Raw genomic sequence first — 10,021 nt, 5'->3', positions numbered from 1 at the left:
TTGTTACTGATTATAGGAATCAAAGGAGCTGTTTGTAAATTTGTAAGCTCATCAAGTCATCACAATGATAGAACTGTAAACTTTCAATTGGAAATCAAGGAACGTGCAACTTCAAAAATCATAGGAAAATATACTATAGAACTTAACGCCAATTAAATAAGTGCTTTTGAGTCAGTTTCTAGAATTCAAGGAGTTGTATGTAAGTCAAATTTGAGTGTTTTTGAATAGCCATCCCCCCCCCCGCTACTCAACAACACTAAAAATTAATCAAATTTTTGAAATTTGTTGAAAGAGTGACCTTCAACTCAAAATGCGCAACTTACTATTCACTTTATATGCATAAAAACTGGTCTTCACAAGCACTTAAGCAAAAAAGGTACAGTGTGTAACAACGGGGGGAGGGCAATGTCTACCTCGGGTGAGATTTCACCCTCGAAAATCTCACCCTCGTTAGAAACTCCCTTCCCCTCCCTCTAGTTGCACAATATGCTATTCTTTCCATGTTCCACATCATATTTTTTCTAACGTGCGCATCAACGGTCCTTTCTTAGAAATGGAAAATAAAAATGAAATTTTGAGGTAAGAAGTGGATCCATTTCTTACCTGTTTGAAGGTGAGAAATAAGCTCATTTCTCCCCTAGGAAAGAAATAACTTACCTCTAAACTGAAGCATTTAAGTCAAGAGTATCGTATAAAATTTTATATCACAGATTGCTAAAGACCGCAAGACTAGCCTATTCGTGACTAAAGTAGTCCTTATTTGCACCGTGAGGTTAGCGCACGAGCGTAGCGAGTGTGATAAACACGGTGCAAAAAAGGACTACTTTAGTCAGAGATAGGCGTGACTTAACAGCGGATTTTAGCCACACTGAGCTATAAATTTTATTGATATTGACGGTGTAGTTCCAGAAATATTACGGTATACATACACACACTCATCCACACATCACACACACATCCATACGGACATATTCTAAAAACACTTGATTTGAACTTCTAACACACCAAAAAGTATTTTCTAGAAGTTTTGAAGAAACTCAAAATTTTACTATTACAAAGCTTTCTCTAGGAGGAAGCAAAAATTATAATTCTTTATTGAAAAATTGACTAACTGCAATAAGTAAAATATTAATCATCTCATTTTTTTTTTTACGTGGCATTTGGAACTCGAAAGTTCATCGCCTCATCTACGCAAGCCTTCCACGCTGCCCTATCTTGTGTCAACCCCACCCAAGATGCACCTCTCCGATCGACACCCACCCGTCCTATTTCTACTAGATCCGCTTTTACGTTGTCCTTCCATCTACGTCTAGGTCTACCTAGAGGTCGCGTTACCATCGGCCTGCCCTTCATGACACGCGCTGCCGTACGGTCGTCTCCCATTCTCGCTACGTGCCCTGCCCATCCCAATCTGCGCGATTTTATTATTCTGTTAATATTTGGTGACGCGTACAGATTGTGTAACTCATCATTGTGTAGTCTCCTCCATTCCCCGGTTTCCTCATATTTCTTCGGCCCGCATATTTTTCGCAAGACATTATTTTCAAATACCCTAAAACGGTTGTCCGCCTGCTTAGTGAGAGCCCACGTTTCGCACCCGTACAGAACCACCGGCAGTATTATTGTCCTGTATATTCTTATTTTAACGTTTTTAGACAACAGCCTCGACTTAAGTAAATTACTCACGGCGTAGAAGCAAGCATTACCCGAATGGAGTCTCTTATTTATTTCGACATTAATCTCGTTTCTATCATTTATGGTCGTACCCAGATACCTGAATTCGCTAACCTTTTCAAAAGTAAAATTTCCAACTCTGAGATCTTCCTCCCCTCTGCAGATGCCTAGCTTATCCACAATCATGTACTTTGTTTTTGATTCACTCACTTCTAACCCTGTATACTCCACCGCTTTTATGAGGATTTCCGCGTTTCTTGCTACCGTTTCTCTACAAGCCCCCAGTATATCCAAATCATCTGTGTAACCTAGTATCTGCGTTGTTCCATTAAGCGTTGCGCCCAGCTGGCTAACCTGCATTTTTCTAACGGCATACTCTAACGTTAAGTTGAACAGCACCGTAGAGAGCCCATCCCGTTGTTTTAAACTATCGCGTATCATGAAGGGTTCTGATATATTACCGCCTACTCGGACCTTTCCCGTGCTTCCGTTAAGACATATTTGAATTCATCTCACGAGTTTTTTCGGTACACCGAGAAGTACTAGAATTTGATACATTTTGCTTCGCTTAATAGAGTCGTACGCTTTTTTAAAATCTATAAATAGTTGGTGTATGGTTTCGCAAAATTCCCACTTTTTCTCTAACAACTGTCTTATGGTAAACATTTGATCTCTCGTCGATCTGTTGCGCCGAAATCCGCACTGATAATCTCCTACTATATCTTCCGCGAATGGAGTGAGTCTAGCTTGTATTACGTTTGACAGAACTTTGTAGCACGTTGCTAAAAATAAGATACCCCTATAGTTATTGCAGTCTGTCTTATCCCCCTTTTTAAAAATCGGTATAATGATAGATTCCTTCCAATTTTCGGGTATTGTTTCATTTTTCCAGATGGCGCATACTAGTTTATAGATTTTGAAAGTGAGCTCGACGCCCTCATATTTGAGTAACTCAGCTGGTATAGAGTCATTTCCCGCGGCTTTGTTGTTTTTTAGTTTTTTAATCGCGGCCTCTACTTCTTGGTAGCTCGGATCCTCCACGTGGGGTTCAGCAGTGTGAATTTCGCCCCCTAATTCTTCGCTATTTTCGTGCACGTTTAATAATTTATCGAAATAATTTTTCCACAGCGACAGTAATTCGTTGTCATTTGTTACGAGGTCCCCGTTTTCGTCCTTCATCAATTGCGCTCTACTCCTAAGACCCTTTCTGATTGCGTTAATCCCTCTGTACATTTCGCGGGCGTTATTTTCCTTACTGTTAGTTTCTATTCTCCTAATAAGATTCTTTTGATACTCCCGCTTCTTATTTCTGTAGATCGCGCTCGTCTGTTTCCTTACGTTAGAATACTCATCTACGGTCCTATCGCTTCTATTTTGTAAGCTATCTAATTTAGTCTTTTTGCGCCTTTCAAACCAGAGTTCGCACTCTTCGTCAAACCATGGTTTGCTCTTTGGCTTTTTCTTTTTACCCAGTACTTTCTTCGCGGCCTCTTTTACTGTTTTTTCGATGTCCCCCCATAAGATATTCGGTTCGTCATTCCCCTCCGGCGATGTGTTTGCTTCTTCAAGTGCCTGAAACCTGTTATTAATTTCTATCTGGTACCTAATTCGCTCTGTTCTATCTCGTAGCTTCTCAATATCGAAGCTTTCTACCTTGTTTGCTCGCTTACCATTTTGATTCGCTACTAGTCTAGCTCTTAATTTGGCTACTACTAGGAATTGGTCCGAGTCGCTATCTGCCCCTCTGTAAGCCCTTATGTCGAGAACGTTAGTATGACGTCTTTTTTCAATGAGGAAATGATCAATTTGGTTCTGTGTGGCCCCGTCCGGCGATGTCCACGTTGCCTTGTGTATGTTCTTGTGCTTAAAACACGTAGTTTTGATTATAAGATCTTTTGCCGACGCGAAATTTATGACCCTAATACCGTTATCATTGCTGGCTTCGTGCAGGCTTTCCTTCCCTATAGTAGGCCTAAACATTTCCTCCCTACCTATTTTAGCATTGAAATCGCCTAATACTATTCTTGTGTCGTAAGACGCGAACAGGTCGATTACTTGCTCTAAAGTTTCGTAATAGAGATCCTTAGCTTCTTCTTCTTTGTCCTCCGTAGGACAGTGTACATTAATAAATACATATCTATACCATTCACCTTCGATAATGATGTACGAGAGCCTATAATTGACGGATTTGAAACTTTTAACCGAATGTATGATGCTTTTGCTTACGAGAAATCCGGTGCCTAGAGAGATCCCCCAATCCCGGCCCCATACAGGTACGTGAAGTACCCGATGCTAGTACTCCGCCATCTGGCCACCGCGATTCCTATATTGCTACCAAATCTAGATTGTACCTATCAGCTTCCTTTACGAGTTCTTTAAACGCACCTGCTCTGTATAGACTGCGAACATTCCAAGTTCCGACCCTTAAGTCCCTTTTGATTTTTTTGAACCATGTTATGTTAAACCCGCGCGCTTCGGATCCTGTTCCGATCGCAGGTGAGTCCACCGGTCTAGAGGTGATAACCCCCATACCTCTCTAGAACTAAGTATGAGAGCTTTCCGACTTTGACGAGGACAGTGTCAACTCGTCGTCAGACACACTACGGTTTCATTCTCGCATCCTAACGCCCCCCTGCAAGGCAGCGCGCCTTCGCTGGTATCGTTACCGCGTAAGAACAGGTGACGAATCATTCTACACATCCCCTTTCGGGGCAGTTGTCATCGCTCCCGCATCCTCCTCGGCAGCAGGATTTTTGCCCATTTTTGTAATGTGTGATGAAAGAGATAGATTGAGAGATAAGAGATAATGTGAAGTGTTTTTGTTGTTGTGGTGCTTGCGTAGTGTTTCTAGATGAATGCGTTCGACAGTGTGGGCTCAACACACCCACGCCTGTTCCTATCGGCTGTCCGCGTCTGCTTATTCAATTTATTCGCAGCTAACCTCTTTCTCAGGTTAATCATCTCATAGGTAAATAAATATAATTTTCAATCATCAATAATGTCGTCTAAGACATTAATATCAAGTGGCGCGGTAACGCCACGAAGACGAGTTTGAGAAGCACACGAAGCCGCGGCGCCCGTGACACTATTTAAAAAAAAATACTTATCATTACTGTTGGTAAGGTTTTTTGGCTCATTAGAATGTTTTCTGATCTAAACTATGGTTTTTAAAAAAAATATTAGTGAAAAGGCTGCTTATTTTTATAATATGTAAGTGTATAATCTACAAATGCTAAAACCACGTTTTTCTTCTTCAGCCCGAAATGTGAAAGGACCGTGAAGTTGGCCGCAAAGCTATATACAGATGGGAATTGCTTTCTCAAGAAAATATAATAATATGTTACGATATTTAGAATTAAGCGGTTGCCGGTGTATACTCTGCGTTCCGGAGCTGTAACAGTAACTAGCTTGCCAGGGTAGCTAATGACAAGGTTCAGGTTGTTTTCAGTGTCTTGGTATGAAAATCATTCGAGTACGGTGTCTAGGTGTACAGGGTGGCCGATGACGAGGTCTAGGTGGCGCGCTCAGTGGTTTTTTGTGTCTAGGTGTAAAAACCATTCGAGGAAGGTGTCTAGGTGTACAGGGTGGCCGATGACGAGGTCTAGATGGTGTGCTATGTCGTTTTTGGTGTATAGGTAAATAAATTATACGAGGACGGCATCTAGGTGTACAGGGTGGCCGATGACGAGGTCTGGGTAGTTCGCACCGTGATTTTTGGTGTCTAGGTGTAGAAATAATTCGAGGGTGGTGTATATCAGAACAATCAGTGATTTCATGTTAATGATAAAAATGTTACAAAAAAGCCGTGGTCGAAAGGTGCTAAAGATGCTTATATTTTATTTTTACGATGTTGAATATGAAATACTCAAAAAAAAAAAAATTACTAAAAAGGATTGAAATCTCTAAAAAAAATTAACTTTTGAAAAAGTAAAAGGTTAGGCGAGTTTTTTATATTCCGCAACGAAATTATAGATAGAAAAGAACTGAGATCAATCAAACAAAGTCAAGTTTATTATATTTAATCGTAATGAAGCAAGGAACAACTCTTCAGATAATTACAACGTAAATTGCCATGCCCGTTTCATAATTAATACCTCACCGCCAAGTGTACATACATGAGTGCGTCGTTGGCTCAGTGGTAGAGCACGCGCCTTGAGATCTGGGGAATGTTGAGTCTAATACCCTCGTCGCTTTACTCTTGTGCAATTTAGTTTCCAAAAACTCCATTACCATACATACTTTGATGTTATTTGTTAACAAAATATAAATTTTCATTAGCTGTTTGGAGCTGGTCAAAATTGTAAAAATATGAGATTTTAAAAAAGGTTTTAAGAAATATTTTTCGGATAACGTTTTGTGTATTCTTAGTTTTGGTCACATCACTATAAAGTGCCATTTTTTGTAACACATCGATTTTCGCATTTTTTTGACCTAAAATTAGGGACAAAAGTAATCGTTTTCCGACCAGCGGGCGTAATAGTACTTTTACGCTTGCTACTCAATTCATTGGCAAATCTTCTAAAATCGCGAAAATCAGTACATGCGTTACAAAAAATATGGTGTGCACCAAGGGCTAAGCGGGTTTTTTGGCCTCGTGTGGTTACAGTACTCGTCTGCGGCTCGTAAACGCCCTCTCCTCACTCGGCCTAAAGAAGCCCACTTTACGCCCTTGGTATACAATATACTATTTTGATACAGTGTGCGTAAAAGTCGATTTTACGCTTTTACGCGCGCTTTGCGTGCAATAAATCGCATTTTATGCCTCTAGTATCGCCAAAAATAAATGTTAGATACACGTTTGAAAATGAATTCCACACTCGTGTGATTGTCACCCTTGCTTCACTCGGATTTGAAACCTCACACTCGTATAGAACCAACTTTTTCGATACAGTAAACGTAAAATGCACTTTTACGCACGCTCCGCGTGCGTTCAAGCACATTTTCCGTCCCTGTATCGAAAAGTTGTTTTATGCATTTTACAAATTTTATTTAACAATTCTGTCAATCATCACATCTCTTGGAAAAAGCATACTGTTAATGAAGTTGGCAGCGGTTTTTACATATCGTATGTCCAATGTATGTAAAAAACTTGATCTGGTGAATGCGCCCTCAAAATTACAAGAGCTCGATTTTTTGACCGCAAAGTTTCCGACTTCTTGTAGAATGACTTGATTATATATAAATAAATATTTAATAAGGAATCTAGCTACTAGATTCATATTATCGGCATATCATCGTCTTTTACACCGATTCTAAATTAGTATCTTTCGTATAAATTACAGAATTTAATGTTTAAAGCTTTACTCTTGCCTTGCTAGTTTTACTTCTTCCTAGAAAAAGCTTTGTAATCGTAAAATATTGAATTCAACAAAACCAAGTGAAGAACCTGTTTTTAGGTATTTTGAGATCAAATCACACGTTTTTAGAACGCCTCAGTGTGGATATGTGTGTATGCGTGTCCCGTAATATTTCCGAAACTATTTTATCTAATAAATTTGGATTCTAAATTCGGGGAAAGACATTTAAAACTAGTTGGAAATCCGTTTCGAGGTGTTTAACAACTAGCCAATCCGTCTGCCCGTGCGAATTACTTTCCTTTTATCCCCATTCTTAATGCACCCCCCCCCCCCCCCCGCCCCACGCCTCTGAGTGACATAACAGTCCGCTGTGGACAGAAGTTTTGTATTAGATGCACATTGCTCGTACTTTTTTTAATATTGATGTCTGATATTCGATGTCAAATAGACCAGAATATTTAAGACTTTCTGCCTTCCTATTATTCCTTTTGTACTTAATGCACCGATGGTTCATACTGATAAGTACTATTTGTACAATTATTCGTAGGTTCAAGAATACTATGATTTGGTAATCCATTTTGGAAACTCTTTTGCAGCACAGTTAAAAAATAGTCTACTTACTTGTCAAGATAATGTTGTTTAGTTTATCTCATTCCAAGGGTAAATTTTGTTAAAACTTTTCTCGTGCAAAAACCATTAACTATAGTTTTCAACTTTACTTAAAGAAGTTTCTGGGAAAAGTATTACATTCAGAGAGTATTTTTAGAAGGCTTCTGCGAGAAGAATCATCAGTCATCGGATATCTGTATCCAGTATGACGATGAATCGTTTTCGCCGCAGTAAAGTTTAATATCTACGAGACCTTTCGTGTCTGGGCTAAAGCAAAGTCAAGTAAAAACAGCAACAGGGCCGAAGAGCAGAGCAGAGGAAAAGGGAGAGAGTTGTAAAGAGAGAGGGTGAAAGAGGGAGAAAGATATCTCCACCGGAGCAAGCCTATCGTTTCTCGTTCCTTCATCTTCTTGCATCTCTTGTTCTTTCTCTTTCATGGGCGGGAAAAAAGTAGAGGTGTGTATATGCCAAGCGCATAAAGATGCCGAAGTATCAAGACTAAGCGATATCGAAGTATGACGAATGAAGGCGCCCCACTATACATTCAAACTAGTGCATACTGATCTAAATCTGTTTTCAAGAGACTCCGATATCGTTGCAAGAGCTCAATTTTTCGACAGGAAAGTGTCCGGCTATTCGTACAATGACTCATAAGAGCACAAAATAAAAATGTGTATTAGTAGGATGAAAGTACGAGGAAAGAGCTTTAATTTTAAAAAATGCGTTAAAAAGGCTTGATTTGGTCAAAAGTTACGCAGAATTGAAAATGGGGGAAAATCACGAATAAGGAAATTAACTCCGAGAAATCCTGCATTTTTCATGATTTTTCCATATTTTCAATTGTTGGTGGCATTTGACCAAATCAAGCATTTTCAGCGCATTTTTTTTTTAAATTAATAGTACATTATGCAACAAGGGTCGAAAGTAGCAGATTTTTCCCGCTTGTGGGTTTACTGCCCGAGCGGAAAAAATCTGCTTTCGTCCCGTGTCACATATAGTACTTTATTCCACTCTCGACTGAAATGGCTACTATTTGTCTCTGAAAATCGAAGTCGACGTGTTTTTTATATTTTTATTTCATTCATTAAAAAAAAAATTACTTTTGCCCCGCAAATAGGTTTACGGGAAAACATGCTACTTTTGCCCCGATTTTCAGGCGCAAAAAGTGTCCATTTCAGTCGGGTGTGGAATAAAATATGGTGTGCACTAAGGGCTAAGCAGGCTTTTTGGTCTCGCGTGGTTGCAGTTCTCGTCTGCGGCTCGTAAACGCCGTCGGCTCGGGCTAACTCGCCTTAACTCGTACTGCAAACTCCGCACTCAGCCTAAAAAAGCCCACTTTACGCTCTCAATACACAATATACTATTTCGCCGTTTTTAAAGTCAAGAAGATGTATTTTTCCCGTAGATTTCCTCATACACAATACACACACAGGGAATTCTGTACATTTTTTCTATAAACGAAATCACAATTTTTGGTGTTTAGGTACGAATGACGTCGTACAACCCTCAAACCAATCGTCTGAGCTCGATCAAGTTGTTTCAGCAAAAACCAAGAGAATAAGTGCGCGCACGATAGGCCAGTGAAACTGAAATGAAAGTAAGCGTAAATGCATGGAAGCGCGGGAACGACGTACCTAAGTGGCATCAGTCTACAGTGCCATTTCCTGTTCTGTGGCAGAGCGGCCCTCAGAGCGGCCTTTACTATACTGCGGCTGGCTTTAAGTTACTAGCGCGAGCTGCCGGTCTATGGGGCGTGAAGCCTGAAACGCCGCAATAATGTAACCTTCTTAGGCGAAGCATGCGGTATAAGCGCTCCCGATCCATGGAAGAATCATGGCGGCGGATAGCGGCACCCTAGCCACGCGGAACTCGAGGAATTGCGCGCTGTTGCGCCCCACGAGCTCGCGCTCAGCTTCTTCCTATATACCTCCGCCACGCACCGCCACTCGTTGCTTAACCTTCTCAAGCCGAACTCTGCGCCCTCCGGCTGCTTGCGCTTTTTATCCTCCGCCGAGAAGTTTAATTGGCAAATTGACCTCGTCGATTTCGCGCCAATACCACTATTGGAACATAAATTGCTTGCCTAATGTCCCAGCAACATGCTCGCTAACTTTGGCGATAAGTAAAAGTCTTATCAAGCTGAAATATCGATGCAGGGACTATCGGAGATGCAAAAACAGGCAGGCCGTAGGATTGGAGGAATTAAATTGTAAGCTGGTTAAACTTATGATTTCCGCCGCAAGCTCGCGATGCCGATTCTTCGAACGCGGACAATAATTATCACATTGCCGAACTCGCGATAATTCACGCACCGTGCGCCTCCCTCGCCTATGCCCTTTTCGCAATTTCGAAGCTCGCTGGAGGAGTTTTCCATTGCTCGAGCTGTCCTCCTCTCTTGTCGTCTATACTTCACTTTACTTTCGGCTTGGCCTCTAGTCCGA

This window comes from Nasonia vitripennis, chromosome 2, assembly GCF_009193385.2.
Source record: "Nasonia vitripennis strain AsymCx chromosome 2, Nvit_psr_1.1, whole genome shotgun sequence".
Taxonomy (NCBI): Eukaryota; Metazoa; Arthropoda; class Insecta; order Hymenoptera; family Pteromalidae; genus Nasonia; species Nasonia vitripennis.
This window is presented reverse-complemented; position numbering follows the sequence as displayed.